Here is a 22,833-nt window from a genome sequence, read left to right as displayed (position 1 = left end):
TAGTTATTGAAATAGTACATGTCTTATCTTGACATGTTTTTTTATTTTTGGCTCTGAATATAAGCTTTTGGATTTCCACAAACTGAGAATTTATGCATTGCGTTTCTTTCTAATTGTTCCGTGAAAGTTTGGTTATTTGTATTCATACGCATTGACTGCAAACAAATGTAATGTATGTCACACTTGTTTGTGTCATCGATGACAGAAGCTGCTGGTAGTTGACATCGAAAAATGGGGGTAATAATTTTATACTCTATGGGTCACTATTATGATTTAGGCAAAGTAAACAAATTTGCAGCTATTAAAAACTTTAATTCTACTACAAATTGTAACGCTAGGAAGGTCCTGCTATTCATTTAAATGATTTTAATATAAAGACAAACAGAAGATTTATATTATTCGAATAATCTAACCAATAAAAAAAGAAAATTATAGTAATACTGTGCAGCACTGAAAATGCAAACAACTTCTAGTGGGCATTTTCTGAAAGTGTTTATTGATACTACAAAACCCCTAGTTAGGTTTCGTGTTTTTAGATCGGGTTCGGATTTTATGGCCCTATCTAAAGCTGACCGCTTAAGAATTTGTTTGCACAAAATAGCCATCCCGATATTGAGGCTAAATCTTTCAAAATACCGAAAATCGGGAGGTTGCGTTTTATGTGGGGCTATAACAATTTTCAATACCAAATATCCTAGGAGTAATAGAAACTTCTGCACCGAATTGTGGGCGACGGGCATGGTTATATTGATTTTGAATTTAATGCTGATCAAGAATATGTGGGGATTTCTGAGTGACTTATTTTTTGCTGTGTTGATGCTGCTCATCAGCAAAATAGATTTTTTTGACTAACGGTTGCAGAGATATTGCGCTTTGAAAGGGTGAATGTTGTAAAAACTATATGCAAAGAAATAAGTATGTATCTTCTTTAAGATTAGTCCAAATAGAAAAAGTATTTTTTTGTAGAAAAGATTACAACATAGAAAATATTTGTACAGTGGACTTGGATGCAATTTTCGCGATTTAATATTTAAAATCAATTTTTATCTACGATTGTAATTTTCGATTTTCTTGAAATGTTTATACCCTCTACCATAATATAGAGGGTATAATCAAATTTGTCATTCCGTTTGTAACACATCGAAATGTTCGTCAGAAACCCTATAAAGTATACATATTCTTGATCAGCATAATATTCTTAGTCGATAAAACCATGTCCATCCGTCCGTTCGTCTGTTGAAATCAAGATACAGCTTGCAGTTTTAAAGATAATTTGGTATAGAAGTTCCTATTACTCCTAGGATGTTTGGTATTGAAAATGGGATATATCGGATAACTTTTTGATATTGCTCGTATAGAACGGTACCTCCCGATGTTCGGTATTTTGAAGGTTTTAGCCTCATTATTACACCGAAATGGTTGAAATGTGATATTAAGTCATGGTTGGGGAATAAAACTTTCCACATGCAATTTGTCAGTATAGGTTCACGCTTTCACATAACCCCTATAGAACTATACGATATTAAGTCTTGGTTGGTGGAATAAAACTTTCCACCTGAAATTTGTCAGTATAGGTTCACGCCTTCACATAACCTCTATAGAACTGTACATCCTGGTTTTCAATGTTGTGAAGGCTCAATACCCCACCGAAATGTCTGAAATTTAGTATTTAGTCTTCGGTGGGGGTATAAAACTTTTCTTCTTCCCTGAAGATACGAAACATACCAGTTCCAAAAATGGATAATTCATCATTATTAAAAAAATGCTTCTCATCAACATCGTATATCACATAACAAAAAATTTAGTCTGACACTACTTTTAAAATTAATAAAATGGGACCTCCTCCGTGCCGTCGAAATGTTGTGTAGAACATAGCAGAGATGGTTCGTGATGATACCTTTCTGAAGATCCGCCCTCAATCATCAATTGTATGAACTTCAGACCTTTCGAATCAATATAAGTTCGTTTATTTTTTGCATACAATGCCTTATCTCCAAACGAGCTTTGTCGAATAAAGCTCCTTGCTGTATACTCCAACACACATCCACACATACATATCGTCTGCTCCGTCGGAAAAGGTCGTAAGTCCCTCTCAATAAATTTTTCAGGAGGAAGAAAAAACATTCCAGCGCTTTCTGTATTAAAGATTTTATTATGGTGGTGAAGGCAGTATTCTTCGTTAATTTATTCCGCTTCAATACCTGTACTTTGTTTGATAAAATTCCATCGCGTTTGGGAGATAATTGGATGTCTTTGGACTTACGACCTTTTCCTTGTACAGTTTTGTATTTTTGTAGGGACTTACGACCTTTTCCTACAATTTACGGACGTTTTTAAAATAAAATATTTATACTTTACGAAACAATGTGGAAAGGGTATTATAAGTTTTTTGTCCAATATTCGTGAAACATCGCGAAGTATTCGTCGTAGACCCCCTCCCGTGGACATTTTTTCATATCTTGACGAGATAAAGCGATCTAGCTGTGTGTCCGTCCATCCATTAACAATTGTAATAAAAATCCAGACCTCAATTTTGGACCGATCATCACGAAATTTTGTGGAGAGGTCGGGTTCCGACCGGAAGTGACCCCATTAGATGTTGGTTATGATCGAAAGGTGTGAAATGGACCAAACCCACAATTTTTACCCGACTTTGTAGCTGTCCTGTGGATCGCAGTAATATTCCGATCGGAGCGAAATTTTAAGAATGATTTGAGTTTAAGACAAAGAATAAGCTTGCAATTTAACATGGTGATGAGATAATTATTAGCGGGTTTAATGGACCAAAACGTTTGTGTAAAATCTTATATATAAAAGACAATGTGTTTATGTTTGTATGTTCCGCATAGACTCAAAAACGGCTGAACCGATTTTTTTTTTAAATTTCAGAGAAAATACAAGGAACATCCGAGGTTAAAATAGGCTTTATATTTTTTGAGTTTAGGAGGGGGCGGGTGCTATTTTTTAAAAAATGCTTTTTTGCAAAAGTTATGAAGGTATCGGTCAGAAAATAATTTGCGAGGCAACGGTTGCTGAATCTCCGAGCCTAAGTACTTATTAAATGTAATTTTCAGATTATGCACATGGATGTCCGTTGGTAGAAGTAGGCTATATATTTTGTTGAATTTTGGAGGAGCGGGTTACACCTGTGCCCTATTTTTGAAATGCGCTATATACATTTATAAAACTTACGAACGATTCCGTTTCCCCAATCCTGGCTACATATTTTAGCAATAAGACCCGACCACCCCCACTTTCTTAAATATGCTACAAATCAATGGAAATACCAGATGTTATGCGTAACGAAGCTTTGGTCTTATTGGAAAGCAAGTGTTTAGTTAGAAGGCAACATATCGATATCTATAGTTTCATCAGGTATATAAGATACATTTTAAGAAGGTGATGCCTCAAGTCATCAGTTATTTGGCGGTATGTTAAAATTATATATCGACACCAACATTTCTGAAGATTTTTATACCCTCCACCATAAGATGGAGGGTATAATTAAATTTGTCGTTCAGTTTGTAACATATCGATATGTTCAGCGGAGACCCTATAAATTATATATTCTTGATCAGAGTCAAATTCTAAGTCGGTATAACCATGACCGTCTGTCCGTCTTTTGAAATTAAGATACAGCTCGCAATTTTAAAGATAGATCTTAGTGATTTGGTATAAAAGTTTCTATTACATCTAGGATGTTTGGTATTGACGCCTTCATATAGCCCCCATAGAACGGTACCTCCCGATTTCCGGTGTTTTGAAGGTGTGGCCTCAATATTCCTCAGAAATGGCTGAATTTTCTTTTGGTGTTTTTTGTTTTTGTCTGCAAACTATGTAGAATCTTCAGCATGTAATGTCTTCCTGGGCTTAGGAAGTTTATCATCATAGCTTTCAGAATCAACGTGAAAACCATAGGAAGCTAGACCCATGACACCATCGTCTAATCCATTCCAAATTCATACTGCTCTTTGTTAGGAAAAACCATTATGTCTTCAATCAATTATTATTTTAGAATCATTTAATAATATAAACATTGCACTTACCCGTCCGTTAGAAGGTATTACTTTATTCAATTCAGAACACAAACTAATCTCGTTATGTGAATAAATGTCCCTAGAGAAACCACAAATTACCAGTTAATAAAGTTAAGTAAGATATACGACAGTAAAACAGTAAAAATCTTGGTTTTTTTTACAATTTTTTCAATATATGAGGTATTTGAACACATACAGCATCCCAATTTGTATCAATGAAAAGGCCAGAAGTCCATCTTTCATAATCGGTTCGCTAATAAGGGAAAATAGATTTCAAATGTAAATTTTCGTTGCAATATAGAAATTATCACATTTTTGTTCAAAAGTTTGGTCCAAAGGCTACGCCAAATATCATCCGATTATCATCCAAAGGTGTAGGCTAGTTCTTTACATTGTACCCCAACCATGGATGACGTTAAACATTATATCTGAACTACAGTAGCTGTAGTATTCTTTTAATGTATACATTTTCCTGTGGACTTACGACCTTTTCGTACTCAAATTTGTACGTTTTGTGGACTTACGACCTTTTCCGGCAAGGGCAAAACATATAGAAAAACGCGACAAACTACCATTTTCTTTATATCATACGACGTATTTTGACGTGTAGTATCATCCTGTAACAAAAACGCGATTTCCAAAAAAAGTGGACTTACGACCTTTTCCGACGGAGCAGACGATATATACTATTGTGGATCCCACACTTTTCCCATATTTTTTGCATGCCAAACAAATTTTTGAAACCGTTTTGAATGGGTTGACAAACAGATAAATATTCCGAAAGAAATAATTCAACCTGTTATATTGTTATAATTGTTGTTCTTGTCAGCGATAATGGACGGATGGGTGTTCGTACATAAGAATACAAAAATTTCACAACTGTACGGGTGCCGGTATGCCCTACATTTTATTGACTGTCTAGCATTTCAATTAAAAGTCAACAACTCAAGAAGATTGAGAGCAAATACGTGAAATGTATTTTTGTTTTTTTTTTTTCTTTGGGAAGATGTTGGCAAACTATCTGGCAATATGAATCACTGACATCATCTTCAGTTTTGGAGTTTTCTGTTGTTGAAGAAGACAATTGCCATACATTTCTATGAACATGCGGATTTCTTTTGTTTGTTGAATGTTTTTTAAGCCCAACCCTAATTTTTAGTAATAATGAATTTATTCATTTTTTTATTGTTAACGGATTTCGTAACTTCGTAAATCCCATGATAGGTGATAGATGTTTGTGTGTGAATACCATTATTAATCAAAATAAAAAATTAAGAAAAATAAGAAAACATTTCATAGATGATAATAGTTTGCAAATTAACCGTTTTTTTGTTCTTTTTTGATTGCGTAAATTGTTGAAATTTTTGTTATTAAAATTTCATCTTCAATTTGGTTTTCTGCGGAAACGAAGAAAAAAGTGAAAGAAATAATGAATTGTAATTTTTTTTAAAATGTGCCGGAATTAAACGCATGAAATCAGATGACTATTTTTGTGCAAAGTAAATGCATAGGTGATTGTAGTGTTCAGTCAGCATGTGGCGAAGGAAAAACTTAATATGTACCGAGGCAAATTTATAGAGGGTAGAAGCGTATTTTTACTTTTTTTGTAAATTTGGTTTTCAAAATGTAACAGGGTCTACTCATGAAATTTAAAACTTCGAAATTTGCTACCATAAAATACTTCTTTTCTTCCTAAACGTGTAATAAAAATTACATACGCATAGTGGTTCAGAATCGTTTTTTCCTAGCCAAAAGTCTGTAACTTTTGAACTGTTAGAGACATTTTCATAATCCTTTATTTGTTCAGCTTTCCGACACATTAACAGCCACCAAATTCGGTTTAGCGTTTGCATAGGAATTCAAGGTCAAAGTTAAAAATGTTGTGTTTTTTTCATATTTTGCATCACAATATGAGTGTTTTTACAGTGTTTTATTTAACTTGCTTTGGTGTCCGTTTAGTTTAATCAAAACCAATATTGGTCCATTTTTACAGTGTTTTAACAGTGTTTTATTTAACTTGCATTTCAAATCTGGTAACTCATTTTTGACAAAGTTGCAGTTGACCAATCGAACTAAAACTTTGCACACTTTTCAGATTTGGATGATAATACATGAATATGAAATCAGAACCAAAGTTGCTCCATTTCTACAGAGTTTTTACGGTGCTTTATTTGGGTTAGGTTAGGTTGCTTTTCCAATCTGGTTACTAATTTTCCACACAGTTGCAGTTGACCAATCGAACTGAAACATTGCACACCTTTCAGATTTGGATGACAATACATGAATATGAAACCAAATCCAACATGGGTCCATTTTTTTCTATAGCCACCATATAGCGGTACCACCCGATTTAGTTCAGATCTAGTAACTCATTTTTAACGCAGCTACAGTTGACCAATCGAACTGAAACATTGCACACCTTTCAGATTTGTATGCCAATACATGAATATGGGCCCATTTTTTCCTATAGCCCCACCCGATTTCAGGTATTTTGAGGATTTTATCTTCATTTTTAGCCCGAATTAGCTGTCATTTGGCATTTGAGATTTCCAATGATACAGACATTTCCCCACCACAAATTGTGAACATAGGTCCAGGTTTTGGTATAGCCCCCATATAGCGGTACCACCCGATTTCAAGTATTATGAGGATTTTATCTTCATTTTTAGCCCGAATGGGCTGTAACTTGGCAATGGGACCCCCATTGGTACAGAAACTTCCTTACTAAAAATGATGGCAATAGGTACAGATTTTGGTATAGCCCCCATATAGCGGTACCACCCGATTTCAAGTGTTTTAAGGATTTTATCTTCATTTTTTAACCCGAATAGGCTATAATTTGGCATTTAGGGTTCCCAATGGCACTGAAACTTCCCCACCAAAAATTGTGGACATAGGTCCAGGTTTTGGTATAGCCCCCATATAGCGGTACGACACGATTTCAAGTGTTTTAATGATTTTATCTTCATTTTTAGGCAGAATTGGCAGAATTCTCAGAGGTCAACAAATTTTTTTTACTAAATAAAAAATAATTTAAAAAAATTAGGTTTCAGTGTTTTATTTATAATTGCACTTAAAACTAGAAAATAATTTGTCGCTTAGCCTCAATAAGTATATTCTTTCTCATGATGGAATTTCTCAAATAAAACGCTTATATTTAAATTATAAATGGTGAAAAAATTAAACGGCAAGCGTTTTATTTGAGAGATTCCATCATGAGAAAGAATATACTTATTGAGGCTAAGCGACAAATTATTTTCTAGTTTTAAGTGCATTTATAAATAAAACACTGAAACTTAATTTTTTGAAATTATTTTTTATTGAGTTTTTCATATGTTTTAACTACTTAAAAAAAATAAAACCCCAATAAAACAAACCGATAAAAAGTAGGTCCCATATTATTGAGCTAATATGAAGTGCATCCCGAGTACTCCCTTGTCCCTTCTGGAATGCTTGTGGGAACATATCTATTTTGGCTGGCAAACAGGTTTTCGTTTTAACTTGATGGTAATATCAGATTTACAGTTTGAAGTAAATGTTGTCTAAATATATGTTTGACACTGTAAGATATTTGACATGACCGTCTTTTAGGCCAGAACCAGACCTTTTTCTCATCTTTTTATTAGGTGGCAGATAACGCTAGAAATAATCTATTTCGGTAATAAACATGTTTTTAGCGCATAATGTGTCATTTCCATTCCACTTCGAATTTCATATGATATTTTTCAAATCGCTCCTAAATCGTTTTTATTACAACGGCACAAGTCTTTCCAAGGGCATGTCCATATATATTTGTGTTCAGGACAACGAGACCTACGTGTGTATAAAAAAATTGGGTGGTCGCGTGTATACCTGTGTTAGGCCCTGCCCTGCACAGTGGATCCACTTGTATGGAGAAAGTGTCCAAAAATATTTCCAATGTAAATATCAAGTCAATTCGCCGGTTACAGCTTTGTGCTGCTGCGAAGATTGTTTTAAGGAACCATGAGCGTAGCATTCTCCCCCCTTTCCCCTCTAGAGGAGGTATACGGTAAAATTTTTTTTGTGCTATTAATGCAAAATGATATGAACAAAGGTTCCGATTATCTTATAAAAATGGGCATGGGGAAACAAAACAATCTCCAAAACAATATAAAATCCAACCAATTTAGCTTACTAAATTAATCAACATGCTTGTCTGAAAATTGGTAAAATTTTTAATATAGATCTTAGAGCGTTTTTCCTGCAAGGCACGTTCCGCCCCCGTAAGTCATATTTTAATGAATAATTCTTGACCTTTCTATTGATGCCAATTATGTTAATGTACGTGGTCAGATAACAGAGTTATACGCTAATATATCCATAGAAACCCTATTCTACACCATGTTTACATGTAATTCGAAGAATTTCAGTTGTAATTTGATTATTTCATTTGAAATTCGAAACATTTCACTTGTAATTTGAGAATTCCAATTGAATTTCGAATTATTTTATTTGCAATTTGAGAATTCCATTTGATATTCGAATTATTTCATTTGTTACTTCTTGGTATCAGCGAGTGCAGATGGCCCAACTCAGGAGAGATAACCACTGCGGACGGATGTAAATTCATTTTCTCTGGCAAACCTGATGGGGAGAAAAGGGAAGGCGGTGTAGGATTTCTTCTATCAAAACCTGCATATGCTGCACTAATACACTGGAAGTGTCACTCAGATAGAATAATATATACGACTACGAACAAAAGCTCGCAATGTAAAAATTTTACAGTATTACGCACCCACTGACGTTGCAGAGACCGCAGTGAAAGAAGATTTATATAGCACTTTAGCCCGTGCCATCGATTGCGCTAACAAGGGAGATATTCTGACTGTTATGGGCGACTTTAATGCACAACTAAGTGCGGAAAACAAGGGCATGGAAAACATTATGGGTCGTCATGGACTGGGGATTTCTCTTACGGAAATTGGCGAATTATTCACCGAGATGTGTACTACCAACAACCTATTTATAGGCGGAACCATCTTCTCTCACAAGCGAGTACACAAAGTGACGTGGACGTCGCCGGATCACCGCACCGAAAACCAAATTGACCACATCGTCATTAGTCGTAAATGGCGAGGATCCCTACTAGACGTGCGGAATAAAAGAGGCGCAGACATCTCAAGCGTGTGGAGAATGCTAGAAAAAAATGGATCTCAGATGACACATGAAACGCAATAAATCTAAGAAGGGAAATCAAAAATAAACTCAACAGCGCAAAAACAAGAGCCACCAAGCAGGAGTGGCAAACAAAGTACAATGCAGTAAACTGTACCGTCAAAAGAAGCGCAAGGAAGGATAAACGTATGTGGATAAACAATTTAGCAAGAGAAGCACAAGTATCCGCGGTAACACATCGCAGTAGAGATCTTTACAAATATGCTAGAGAATTATCAGGTAGGCAGATGGTGCCATCAAGACCACTTGTAGATGAGAACGGCATATCAACAACATCCAAACAAGAGCAACTACAAATATGGACAAAATATTACTCCAATATGCTATCGGTAATGGTACATTCTGCACAACAACTGTGTGATTGCAGAGACCACGTAGTCAGGGAAGACATGGAGATCCAAAGCCCAAACAGGAACGAAGTAATAATGATTAACCTCGTAAAAGCCCTGTATGATAATGCCACGTGCCGAATCCTACACAAATCCCAGCTAAGCGATAAAATCAGCATAAACGCAGGAGTAAGGCAAGGGGTGTGTTCTCTCTCCACTGCTCTTTAATATCGTACTGGACGTGATAATGAGCAGTGCGATGAGAAACTCCTGCGGAAGAAGGAAGACTGCTAGACCTCGACTATGCTGATGATATATGCCTGCTCACCCACAAGCACTCATACATGGCCGCAAACTTACAAAGCATTCACTGCTATGCAGCTAGAGCCGGGCTGAGGATAAATATTGGGAAAACTAAGGTGATGTGCATTAACACAACAATGACATCAAACATTACCATCGACGGTAAAGAAATTGAAACTGTTAGCTCCTTCATATATCTTGGGAGCATAATAAATGACAGTGGTGGAAGTAAGGAAGATATAGTACACCGAATCAAAAAAGGACGTAGCGCGTTTGGTGCATTGGAAAACGTGTGGCGCTCCCAAATTATCTCCAGGCAAACAAAATTGAGGTTATTTAACTCGAATGTTAAATCTGTAGATCTGTATGGATGTGAAACCTGGAACGCAGCGACAAATGAGGTTAAATCGCTGCAAGTCTTCATAAACAGGTGCTTGCGTAGAATAATGGACATATTCTGGCTCAACACCATATCGATCATCTCACTAACTAAACAGAAACCGGTTAGAGACGGAAATGGAAATGGATAGGTCATACCCTACGGAAGGACAGAGACGATATTGCCAAACAAGCGCTTGAGTGGAATCCGCAAGGTAGCCGGAGGAGAGGTAGACCGGCAAATACATGGAGAAGGTCTGTCGTGGCAGAAGCACCGAGTACGGGTCGAAATTGGAGTGAAGTTAAACATTTAGCATTAAATAGACTAGAATGGAACAATTTTGTTGTGGCCCTATGCTCCACATTGGAGTAAAAAGGAATAAATAATAATAAAACCTTCAAAATTCCGAAAATCGGGTGGTACCGTTTTATGGGGGCTATATGAAGGCGTGGACCTGTACCGATATGTTTCTGAGGAAAAGTTTTATACCCCCAACGAAAGCTAAATAGCAAATTTCTGCGGACATGGTTATATCGACTTAGAATTTTACCCTGGTCAAGAATATATATAGGGTCTTCGATCAATATTTCGATGTGTTACAAACGGAATGACAAATTTAATTATACCCTTCATATAATGGTGGAGGGAATAAAAAATCCGACATAGATTTTTTACCTTTGAGTTAAAACTAGCCGAACATAATTCCTACATGACGGTACCACCATGAATTGTCGCATTATTCCTTTCGTAAGAAAAAGAAAACGTCTTAACAAAGTTTTCTTTATATCGTTTTATGAGCGAGCGCTGTACATTCTGACACTTTTTTATGTCACAAAATGTTTTTTTTTCGAACGTTCCCACGCCTCTCTTTCCCACCCCTTATTTAAAAATAAGATTATATTAGATTTTATAACTTCCAAACTCGTGCAAAAGTCTACATTATAGTACATGGAATTAAAATCAATACACATTTTGCTAAGGGGTTCACCCATAGAATAATTGGTACGGTGAAAATCTATATTTAAGAATTTATAATATCTAGTAGATCTAAAAGGAACATTTATTCTAATAGACGATATTAAGAAATAACACAGCACACTACCATTCAATATTTTTAACACAAACATAGTATTTAACATAATGCGTCTACTTTTTAATGTAGGCAGTCGAATTAATTTTAACCTGCTAGAGTATGAAGGCAGTTCAAAATTACTACTCCAATGTAATCCCCTCAATGCAAAAAGTAGAAATTGTTTTTGCACTGATTCGATTTGATCAGAGTAAAAAGCATATTGCGGATCCCATATGACAGACCCGTATTCTAATATAGGTCTGACAAGGGAAGTGAATAATTGCTTTGTTATATATGGATCAGAAAACTCTTTGGCCCATCTTTTTATAAATCCTAAGACACCATTGGCTTTATTTACCATAGAAATTACATGATTATTAAAATTTAATTTTTGATCCATTAAAATGCCAAGATCAACAAACGATTCTACAGAAGATAAAACAAAATCATTAACAATGAATTGCTTTATTAAAGAAGATGATCTGGAAAAACACATATGTTTACATTTATTCAAATTTAAATCCATACAATTTACCTTACACCACTGAAAAAGGTTATTTAAATCATTTTGAAGTAAATCAGCTTGCTTCACAGAATTATGGGTAATGAACAACTTAACATCATCGGCATACATTAGCAATTTTGAGTGCATTATTGAACTTGGTAAATCGTTTATGAACAAAAGAAAGAGAACCGGCCCAAGGTGACTTCCCTGAGGAACACCCGATGGAACTATAATCGATGTTGATCGACATCCGTCAAACAGAACTACTTGCGATCTATTGTGCAAGTAAGATGCTATCCACTTGACTAAGTTTTCATTGAATCCTATACAATCTAATTTATATAGCAAAAGCTTGTGGTTGACTCTGTCAAAACCTTTGCTAAAATCTGTATAGATTGTATCAGTTTGGTAACGTCGAACAAATCCTTTTATTACAATAGATGTAAATTGAATAAGATTTGTTATTGTTGAGAGACCACTACGAAAACCATGCTGATAAGGACTTAGCATGGGTTGAATTTTATTGGAAATTACTTCCATGACTAATTTTTCAAACTATTTAGGAATAGCGCTTAATTTTGCAATTCCTCTATAATTCGAAGCATTTGATAGACTGCCAGATTTATAAAGGTATAATATAAGATGATTTCCATAAAGCAGGAAGGTGACCAAATTTAAGGGAATAATTAAATAATTGTGTTAACGGATTTGATAATGTCGACGAAGAGAACTTAAGAATTATACTGGGAATCCCATCAGGGCCTGGACTTTTAATTGGCTTTAAAGCTCGTAGACTTCTGGAAACGTCTTGAGTTTTTAAATATGGCATACAAATTTGGTCTATCTTATCTATCTTGTAAGGATATGTATCTTTAAATTGATAAACTGCATTTAATATGTTGTAGCGAAAAAATTTTTAAAACCTTCAGCGATATCAGAGTCTTTTACATACTCATGATCATTGAATTTCAAGATAGTAGGTTTGAAGAAACTTTTCTTTTCAAGTTAAAAAATTCATAGAACGATTTTGGATTTGATTTAAAACTATCCTTGATCTTGTTGAGGTAATTATTATACAATCTATTGGACTCCAAAGTATATTTTGATCGAGCAATGGAATATTTGGCATAGTCAACAGATGAGCCAGTTTTTTTATATTTTCGAAAAAGCCTATTTTTGGAATTTTTTATTGACGAAAGTTCAGGTGTTATCCATGGATATTTACCTGAGTTTTTGATTCTAGCAGTTGGGACACATTCTGAGACAAATCGATCTAGGATATTATAAAATCTATCTAATGCAAATTCAAGGTCAGCATGACTCTTACAGAGGCATACTGAAGTCCAATCAATAGAAGAAATTAGGGAGTTGAGTTTTCTAAAGTCGGTTTTTTTAAAATCAAGAACGGATTTGGTTGAATTAGACTGATTGTCTACAATGGTATTATTATTATTGATCATGGATATGCATAATGTAGGGTGATGATTATCTTCAGGTGAAAAAATTGGAAAAATTCTAATTATTTCAAAATATTGTGTAAAATTTACAAATGCTAGGTCTAGTATTCTATCATAGCTATTTCGAATATTATTGATTTGTTGAATACTGAGGTAACAAAAACGATTAACAATATCAAATGTATCTTGACTAATATTTGCATCAGATGTTAAAGGAGTCAATGCTTCAGAATCGGGCAATGAAAGCCACTTAACAGACGGCATATTAAAATCCCCAAGGACCAAAATTCTATCAGAATCATTCATTTTTCTAAGTATTGAGCTTATTGCTAATATATGTTTATTATAAGTATCAAGCTGGGATGATGGAGGTATATAAGAACAAGTGACAAATAACTTAAAATTGTGAAATTCAGTAGATGTGGCAATAAATTCAATGTCCGAGTAATTTACTTCAATTAAGTTGGTGGAATATTTGCAATCAACTGCAATGAGAACTCCACCACCTTTTTTATTATTGCGATCCCTTCTAAATATTTGATAATTTGAACATAAAATTTCACTACTTAATACCGATGGTTTTAACCATGTCTCCGAGAATGCAATTATATTATAATCAAATCCAAGACTATCAGTAAATAAGCGAGTTATTTTTGTGTTTAACCCTCTTACATTCTGGTAACATATAGAAAAATAATTATTTAGTTTTTTTGACAACGAAACTGGTCTCTGAGGTAAGTGGGCTAAATTGTCAGATCTTTCAACAAATTCTTTTATGAACGCCTTAGCTGGCCAAAATTCCTTCAACATCAATTGATTGAAAGTATTCTCATTTACCACGATTTTAAAAGACGATCTATTTATAGAAAATGACGATCGAAGCATAAAAACTCGTAGAAAATAGTCACCTTCAATCTTTGATTTGATATAATAATTTATATCATCAGCCGTTGTTTCCGTTGGAAACCCAGACAAAAAGACCGCTTTCATGACTGGAGTCATTAATAATGGTCTTTGGCCAGACTGCAAGGGTTTGCCATTTGTTGCAGAACCAGCTCCTGAAGCAGCAACAGTTGTAGGAACCTGTGGCTCCTGAATACTCTGAGAAGGCTGTGAAGCATTTTTCAGGGCTACGCTACCATTACTCATTGATTGAAAAGGGGTTTACCAACCACGATCGGTCATTAGTGTCTTCTTGACACGGCATACTACGAACAGATGAAGATTGATATTTGTGCCGAATACAGATCCTAGACGGAAGTCTACCTTTTTTATGTCCCACTATTCTTACGATTTCACGTTATACATACAGTAGTATTTTACCTTGGCAAGCAAATTTCTCAGTTGATTAATCTTGGGTCCCTAAATTTCATTTCGTGTTTTTATGCATTCGCAACACTTTTTGCAAATCTTTAGGAGAAACTCCAAACAATATTTAGTTGATACTGTTGTTAGCTATTTTTTTTTTTGTAAAGAATTTCAGCTCCGCATTTGTATATAAATATACATATGTATGTATATGCACATACATATTTCAATCTCTATAAAAGGTCATAAATCAATAAAGAAGAAAAAACCTACTGACATCCAAATGCCAACTGCTCTTTTGTCGGATCACATAAAGTAAGTCATTCACACACAGAAAGGCCAGAAAAAATTTCACTTTTTCTCCATTCATATGGCGAACAAAATGTTTGTGCCATACAAATAAGCCAGCTATACTTATGGTTTTCAATCATCATCATCTCTTGCTCCATTCATCTTCCGTCCGTCCACATCTTCCCCCAAAATGAAGGCCAGCAAGAAAGCAAACAAGTGTAAGAGGAAGAAGAAGAAGGTACAGAGAATTATGAAAAGAAATAAAATGAAACGAACGTGCCACTTGTACCTGTGGAATTTAATTTGAATCTTCTTCTTTTTTATACTCCATCATTCTTAATTTAATTCATTCACGTGCTGTTTGTGAGTGTGAGCTACTTTTTCGTGTCAGTGTGAGAAAGAATGAACTGAAATTAATGATGAATGCACTTAAAAAGTGTTGGCATCTCATGTGGCAGCTGGTAATTATTTAGCGGTAGGCGGTTGGTTAAGTATCATCGATACAGTTAATAATCTACTCTTTTGGGATAATTAAAGTTAAAGAAAAGCAACTGTTCTTTTTCTTAGGCATTTACATAAAATTATTAACCGTTTCTCGGTTTAAAAATTAGAGCACACTGGGGTGAAGATTTATGAAATATAAAAAGTAGTTTTGCCCTAATACTCATCACTAAAACATCGGGGGCATAACAAATCTTCTTAACGATATAACATTTTCAAATATTTGAGACTGAATCCCCCTGTCCCTTGGACAGATGAAAAAACCGATTTTGGATTTTTGTCCGTTTTTTGTGAGTGGTTTGTTCATGTTCTTTGACGGACACAAGCAGGCACATTTGCAGAGTATTTCGATTGAGAGTGGTGTGTGTCCTTATAAGTGTGCGACACGGCGTTCGGACTCGATGATAAAACAAGTAAAAACGGCGTTAAGTTTGGGCCGGAATTGGGATTTACCGTTCTATAGGGGCTACATGAAGGAGTGGAGTATACCGACAAATTTAGAGGGGAAAGTTGAATACCCCAATGAAGAGTAAATACCAAATTTCAGCCCTTTTAATGGATTATTGTGGTCATAACCTTGAAAATACCGAAAATCGGGAGGTACCATTCAATGGGGGCTAAATTAGGGCGTGGGCCTATACCGAAAAAAAATCTGGGGAAAAGTTTTATATCACCAACGAATACTAAATAAAAAAATTCAGTCATTTCGGAGGAATGTTGAGCCACAACCTTCAAAATACCGGAAATCGGGAGGTACCTTTTTATGGGGGCTATATGAAGGCGTGGGCCTATACCGACAAAATTCTGGGGAAAAGTTTTATACGCCCAACGAAGACTAACTACCAAATTTCAGACATTTCGGTGTGACAAGGAAGCTAAAACCTTCAAAATACCGAAAAACGGGTGGTACCTTTTTATGGGGGCTATATCGAATGTGGGCAGATATAGTCCATTTGTAATGCCAAACATATTAGGAGTAATAGAAACTTCTATACCAAAAAAACAAAGCTCTATCTTGAAATTTGCGAACTTTATCTTCATTTCAACAGACGGACGTACAGACGGACATGGTTATATCGACTTAGAATTTTACCCTGATCAATATTTCGATGAATATTTCGATGTGTTACAAACGGAATTACAAATTTAATTATACCCTCCATATTATGGTGGAGGGTATAAAAAGTACCCATAATGTTGTACTAAAAATAGAACCGGTCTATCCAAATTGATTTGAGAGAATCTCACCTAGTCTCTTTGGTGCTCTTCTTGGGAAATAATAAATTTAACTTTGTTTTCCGCTTACTTTAACGCTTTCTATTTGTATTTCGAATAATAAAAATCAACCCACTGTGCACTTGTGTACGAGAGAAGAAACCTCCGTTGCAGGTGCAACCAATTTTGCCCAGTCACAAGAAGATTTACTTCCCAACAGCAGCTACACTTTTATTACGTTCTGGCTGTTTAACACCGTTAGTGGTGGTGGGTGAAAAATTAACGCCTTCAATCAAAACAACAAATGTTTCTTTAGGGTTTTATAAAAGGAGGCCTCAGTTCATTGTTGTTGTGTATTTACTTTTCTTATGAAGCATCTTCATGGTACGAGTATTGCCAAGTTATTGATTTTCTAATTTCACTTCAAAGAAGGTGTGTTAAGAGCAACCAAAAGAAAACTTAAGAAAGATTAAAGTTCGATAAAACTGGAAAAATGTTAAAGGTGAAAATATTTGTTAACTTCATCTTTGGTATTTTTCTTGTTTGACAACTTCAGCCACATGACTTGGGATAAGAATCTCAGCCAGTGTCGATGTCTCTGACCCAACAAAAGTGACAACACAATGACAATATTTGTTTAGGTACCGTCGTTGAACTTATTGTTGTATGTATTTGAAAAGTGTACATAAAGATGAGCTGTTTGTCTATGAGCTATTTATTGTTGTTGGAGGCCAAATTCTCTGTCAATGATTAGAATGTATAAACGAAATGAAAGTTGTTTGTTCAAACAAATTGTGTGTGAAAGTTGAAAATATCTGAAGTAATTTTTGAAAAATTAACAAAGTCCTCAGTTGGCTATGCCGAACATTTTGAACTTCATATCCATCAGAAGTGCCTCTATAAATATCATTCAAAATTCCATCATATTTTGTGGTCACAAATATACGTATCATACGTTTGAGTGCGTTGAAAATTAAATAAAATTAAAAAAAAAACAGTGTATATATTAGTGTAACAGACTAAAATGTTTAGATGCTCCATGTTCTTCGAGACTTTTCATTTAATTTTTCACTAATTTTTCCTATTTTATCATAGCATTTTTTTGAAAACTATAACCCGCTTTATAGTAAGTTTATATATTACCGGATTTAACAAACCCACTAGGTTTAAAATGTCAATTCCATTACTTATATTTCAAATAAATCCTCATAACGAAGGTTAACCCAGCAAAAAGCTATAATATAAACATGGCCTTAAAGTACGTGAATCTTCATTTGTTATTTAATTTCCAAAGCACTCTAAAGCAACGTATAACGACTACCTTTTTCAGGTATTTTTCAAGATGGAAATTTCAATAACAGATTTTAATGCAGCCGTTACTACTCAGCTTAACGATAAGAATTTGATATTTGTGTTTGCTTGAATTAATTAGGAACGAAGTGAAAACTTTGATTCACTCTAATTTTGTTTTACTTTAAATGATGTTTCTCCACGTTTTTTCTAAGTTTCTTAGCTTCAGCATTTCATTTCTTCTACCAATGTCAAAGTGGAGATCTATAGTTCAATATTTGACCCAAATGAGAACAAGTTTCGAAAATATCTATATGCTAATAACATTTCGTTTGTCTAAACAGCTTTTAACCTGGTCATCATATCAGAGTTTAAAGAATACGAATCTATGTATTTGAATAATTTTAAATGGAAAATGAAAGCATCAGCCAGTTTTACCGACAGAAATATATTTATTCTCAACCTATGATTGTCAATTAATAAACCCTTTTCACATGGATGGAGACTCATAATTTCAACGATAGATGCAGCACAGCACAGAAAAAGACTTTTTTGATTGACGACTTCGCGGCTTTCGTCTTCTCCAAGAACAAAATTGTAATGTTATAGTCAGGACCACAAGGACTAGATCTTAGAAAAAAAATCATTACCAAATAATGGGTTTTTATAGTACTTTTTTGTAGTCGTAACTACTTAAAAAACTCCCTGCTAACACATTATTTTAACAAGAGAATATCGCACTGAATCCCTAGTTATTCTATAATCACTAGAATTACTATTTATTCTATGGCTATTGAAAGTTGAAAAATATACTAAAAAAACATATGATCTATTTTTAGAATAGTTGAGGTGGAATTTGTTGTCAATTTCAACACACTTCATATTTTTATTATCATTCATCAGTTTGTAACAGATCGAAATATTCATCGGAGACCCTATAAAGTATATATTCTTGATCAGGGTAAATTCTATTTCGATATAACCATGTCCGTCTGTCGGTACGTCCGTCTGTTGAAATCAAGATACAGTTCAAAATTTTTAAGATAGAGCTTGGGTGTCCTATTATGATTGGTATTGGAAATGGGCTATATCGTTCCACGTTCTGATATAGCCCCATAGAACGGTACCACCCGATTTTCGGTATTTTGAAGATTGTAGCCTCATATCACACCGAAATGGCCAAAATTTGGTATTTAGTTTTCTGTGGGTTAACAGAAATCTGCCCCAGAAATTTGTCGCTAAAGGTCCACGCCTTCATATAGCCCCATCCCGATTTTCGGTATTTTGAAGGTTTTGACCTCAATATTCCACCGAAATGTCCTCACTGGAGGTATTAAACTTTCCATATGAAATATGTTGGTATAGGTCCACGCCTTCAGATAGCCCCCATAAAACCGTACTACCCGATTTTCGATATTTTGAAGGCTTTAACCTCCTTATTTTTGTTTGTTTTATTTTGCTCTCTTCTGGAACACAGCTACACACCGTTCCACGCGTACGAACATTAAGGGTTGTTTAGTAAGTAGTTTTAATTTGTTACATTACTTTGTAATGCGTTACATAACGACTAACTGTAAAAATATACGTAAAACCAAGAATATACGATGCGTTAAAAGGTCTTAAACTGAAAACACATCCAACGTTTGGGTAAAGTTTTGTGTCGTTTTGGCCGTTTTTACACTGTTCGGCAAGATGCCGAAAAAATCAAATTCATTTGAAATATATGCCGGCAAACATATCAACGCTGGACTTTGGTGTCGGCGTCGCCCTGTTGTTGTTGTTTTTTCTCAACGCCCAACACAAAACTTTACTCAAACGTTGGATGTGTTTTCAGCTTTAAACTGCATTTAAGCGCAATATTTTTGACCTTCCATCTTCGAACTAGATCTAAGTTTAAAACAAATATTACGATGCACAAAGTTTGAGTAGTTGAAACTTCTTCTTGAAATAAATTTTGCTCGGCAGTGATTTTAGTTTTCGGGTCGTAGATTTTTTTTGAAATATTGGGCAATTTTTTCAGAAAATATGGACTTGCATTTTTGTATCCGAAAGAGTGGGCCGATCACGGATACCTGAAAACTAGCCAAATAGACATATGGACAGGTGCCTAAAGGGTTGATATAAGACGCACCCAAATGTTCGATCCCAAAGGTCCTATTCAATAATGAGTGAAAGCGATCACGCCGGGTCACTCTTCTTCCTTCTTCATCTCTTTAGGTAAGTCAAATATGAATTTTACAAGAGGGTGACCCCCAAAAAACCCTACTCGAAAACATCTAATTTCAGTGGATCGATGGAATTTATTTATATGCCAAAGAAATTCAAAATATTCGCCAATTAATAAAAATGCCAGCAACCAAAGCTGAGATATTCGTCATTACAATAAAAATTCAAATTGTCTGAAAAGAATTTCATCCAAACATACTTGGTGTCTAAAATCGTGATTTCGATGAGGCACATTTTTGGTCATACCAATGTGTATATACCCTAGTTAGCCTAAGGGCTGAGGATATATAAATTACGAAAATGGGACAATTTAGGGCTTATTTTGATATCTCCGTTGTTTGACCACCTACGCCAACCTCATTTGCATCTATATAGAGGTAAGATGTTATATTTTAATTGATTGCTTTGGTATACCCCTAATAGTAGTATACACCTAATATTAGCATAAGAATAAGCGTTACCCTATTTCCCCCTCAAAAGTTTTTATACCCTCAGCATTTATGCTAACGAGGGTATATACACTTTCATACGGGCATAATGTGCCTCATCGAAATAACGGTTTTAGACCCCAAGTATGTTTGGACGAAATCCGTTTCAGACAATTTGGAGACTATTTAGCCATGTCCGTCTGTCTGTCTGGCTGGAGCACACGATATATCTCGAACGGATTAACCGATTTGGTTCAAAATTTGGCTTTCGTAATATTTTGTCCAAAGTTAAGTTCGATGATGGACCATGTCGGTCCAATCCCTCGGGTACGCACGGGGGAAAATTATGCGCACGATATCTATCGAAGGGACTAACCGATTTGGTCCAGCAAATTAATTCTAAAAACTTTGCACAACGCATTATTTCTACCAGGCATAGATCAATATCGGTCCACTCCTTCGGGTACCTTTCACACACAATTTTGGAAAAGTGCAGTTTAAGACCTCCTCTCGTTTGATTTTTTTTGTAATAATTTGTTTTGGCTGCCCCCATTAGGAGGATACATATTCTGAGAAAATAGCCCAAAAGCTGTAAAAACTCGCTAAGGTAATATGTTTACTGGATGCAGCGCACGATTACTCACTAGAGTTGTGCCAAAGGAACTATATGGAACTATCTTGTTCACTTCGCAGTTCCAATGGCCCAAATTTTTTCTTTGAACAAACTACGTATACTTAATATCACACGTTACATTTCATGATGTTTTGGAACTAGTACAAAGAACTAGGAACTAGATTACCTAACTCTATAATAATAATAATACTTTGCGCAAACTTAAATCAAGTTCTAAGGTGGGCCATATCGGTCCAACCCTTTGGGTACCTCCCCACAACAGCTCAAAACTTTTCGCAAAAATGGTGCGCACGATAGCTATCAAAGGCAGTAATCGATTTGGTTCATACTTTGCACCAGAGCTCGAATACTCGCTCTAATTTGGTCGTATTCCACTCGCTAGTGAAACTCTTCTTGAATTCTAGCAATTTGAGGGGGGCAAATTGCCGCCTTCACCCACCCTTAAATAAACTTACCCCACCTCCACCAAAACAACTTCACTTAAAAAAACTTACCACCTCTCCCCCAAATGTTTACTCGCGAGTAAATCGGAGCTCTGCATTGCACATCGTGATATGTCTACGAGGCATAGATAAAGTTATAATATGGACTATATATTTCAACTCCTTTGGGTACCTCCCACACAAAATTTCGGAAAAGTGCACTTTAGGACCTCCTCTCGAATGGTTTTGATTTTTCTTGCAACAGGTTGTACTCAAGGTATAAATTTTTGAGTGACAAGTCCACACTTCTTGAGAACATGATCGAAAGCTGTGGCTGGTGCGCACAATAACTCTCGAACCGAATACTGCTTTGGTCCAGACTTTGCATATCGTAATATTTCTTCGAATATTGGAAAAAATTCGAAGGTTGTGCTTATAGGTCCACTTCTTCTGGTACTTATCCCACAAAAGTTCTAAAATATTCTTTAAAATGGTACGTGCGATATCTCATAAACGGAGCAACCGATTTAGACGAAACTTTGAATCTCGAGACATAGTGGCCAAACATAGTTTATGTTCAAAAGTGGGTCCTATTGACCCACTAATTGGGGTACCACCCACACATGTGTTCAACGTTTTTGTTTAAGTGCGGTTAAGGGGTTACCCCTATCTACCACTTTCCAAAAATCGAAAAAATATATTGTTTTTTTAAGAACAGGTAGTAGAGAGTATGCCACAAAAAAATTCTAGTCGATTGGAGCAAAATTGGCCGAGATATACGACCGTTCAAAGTGAAGAACCCGTTCGTTGTGTTTTGTGTGTAGAGGCGCAACGTAAAATGCGTTTTTCTCGAAATTACATTTTTGAAGTCGGTGCCAACGATATCTCAAAAACGAATGGATCGTATATTTTGGTGAGCTTATTAAATACATAAAAAGCTTGTCTTTAAGAGAGACCGAATTTTTATTTTTTTGTCCGTTTTTTGGCCAAGAAATTGGTTAATTTTTTCGTCAAAATCGACAATTTCATTTTGACAGTTCAAAATTTTTTCAAACTACTTTTTTAAAATGAAGATCCGCCCATATGAATATCAGCACATTCGTTTTTGAGTTGTAGTTGACACTGCAAAACGCTTTTACAAAAGAAGGGCTTCGCAGGTAATCATTTACCACAAATCTATGCAATAGTTTTCAACAGCAAAAATTTCGAATGTGGTTTATGATGTGCATTTTTGAGAAAA

The 22,833-nt window shown here is 35.2% G+C and overlaps 1 protein-coding gene across 4 annotated transcripts in view; it reads left to right on the top strand.

Annotated features, from left to right (window-relative positions):
- Nucleotides 1-22,833, top strand: part of pwn (calcium-binding EGF-like domain-containing protein pawn) — a 155,485-nt gene that overhangs the window by 47,340 nt on the left and 85,312 nt on the right. The window lies entirely within an intron of this gene.

Source organism: Musca autumnalis, unplaced genomic scaffold (assembly GCF_047663935.1).
Source record: "Musca autumnalis isolate F117 unplaced genomic scaffold, ASM4766393v1 scaffold_5, whole genome shotgun sequence".
Classification (NCBI taxonomy): Eukaryota; Metazoa; Arthropoda; class Insecta; order Diptera; family Muscidae; genus Musca; species Musca autumnalis.
Note: the sequence above shows the minus strand (reverse complement) of the source record. Positions and strands in the feature narration are given on the sequence as shown.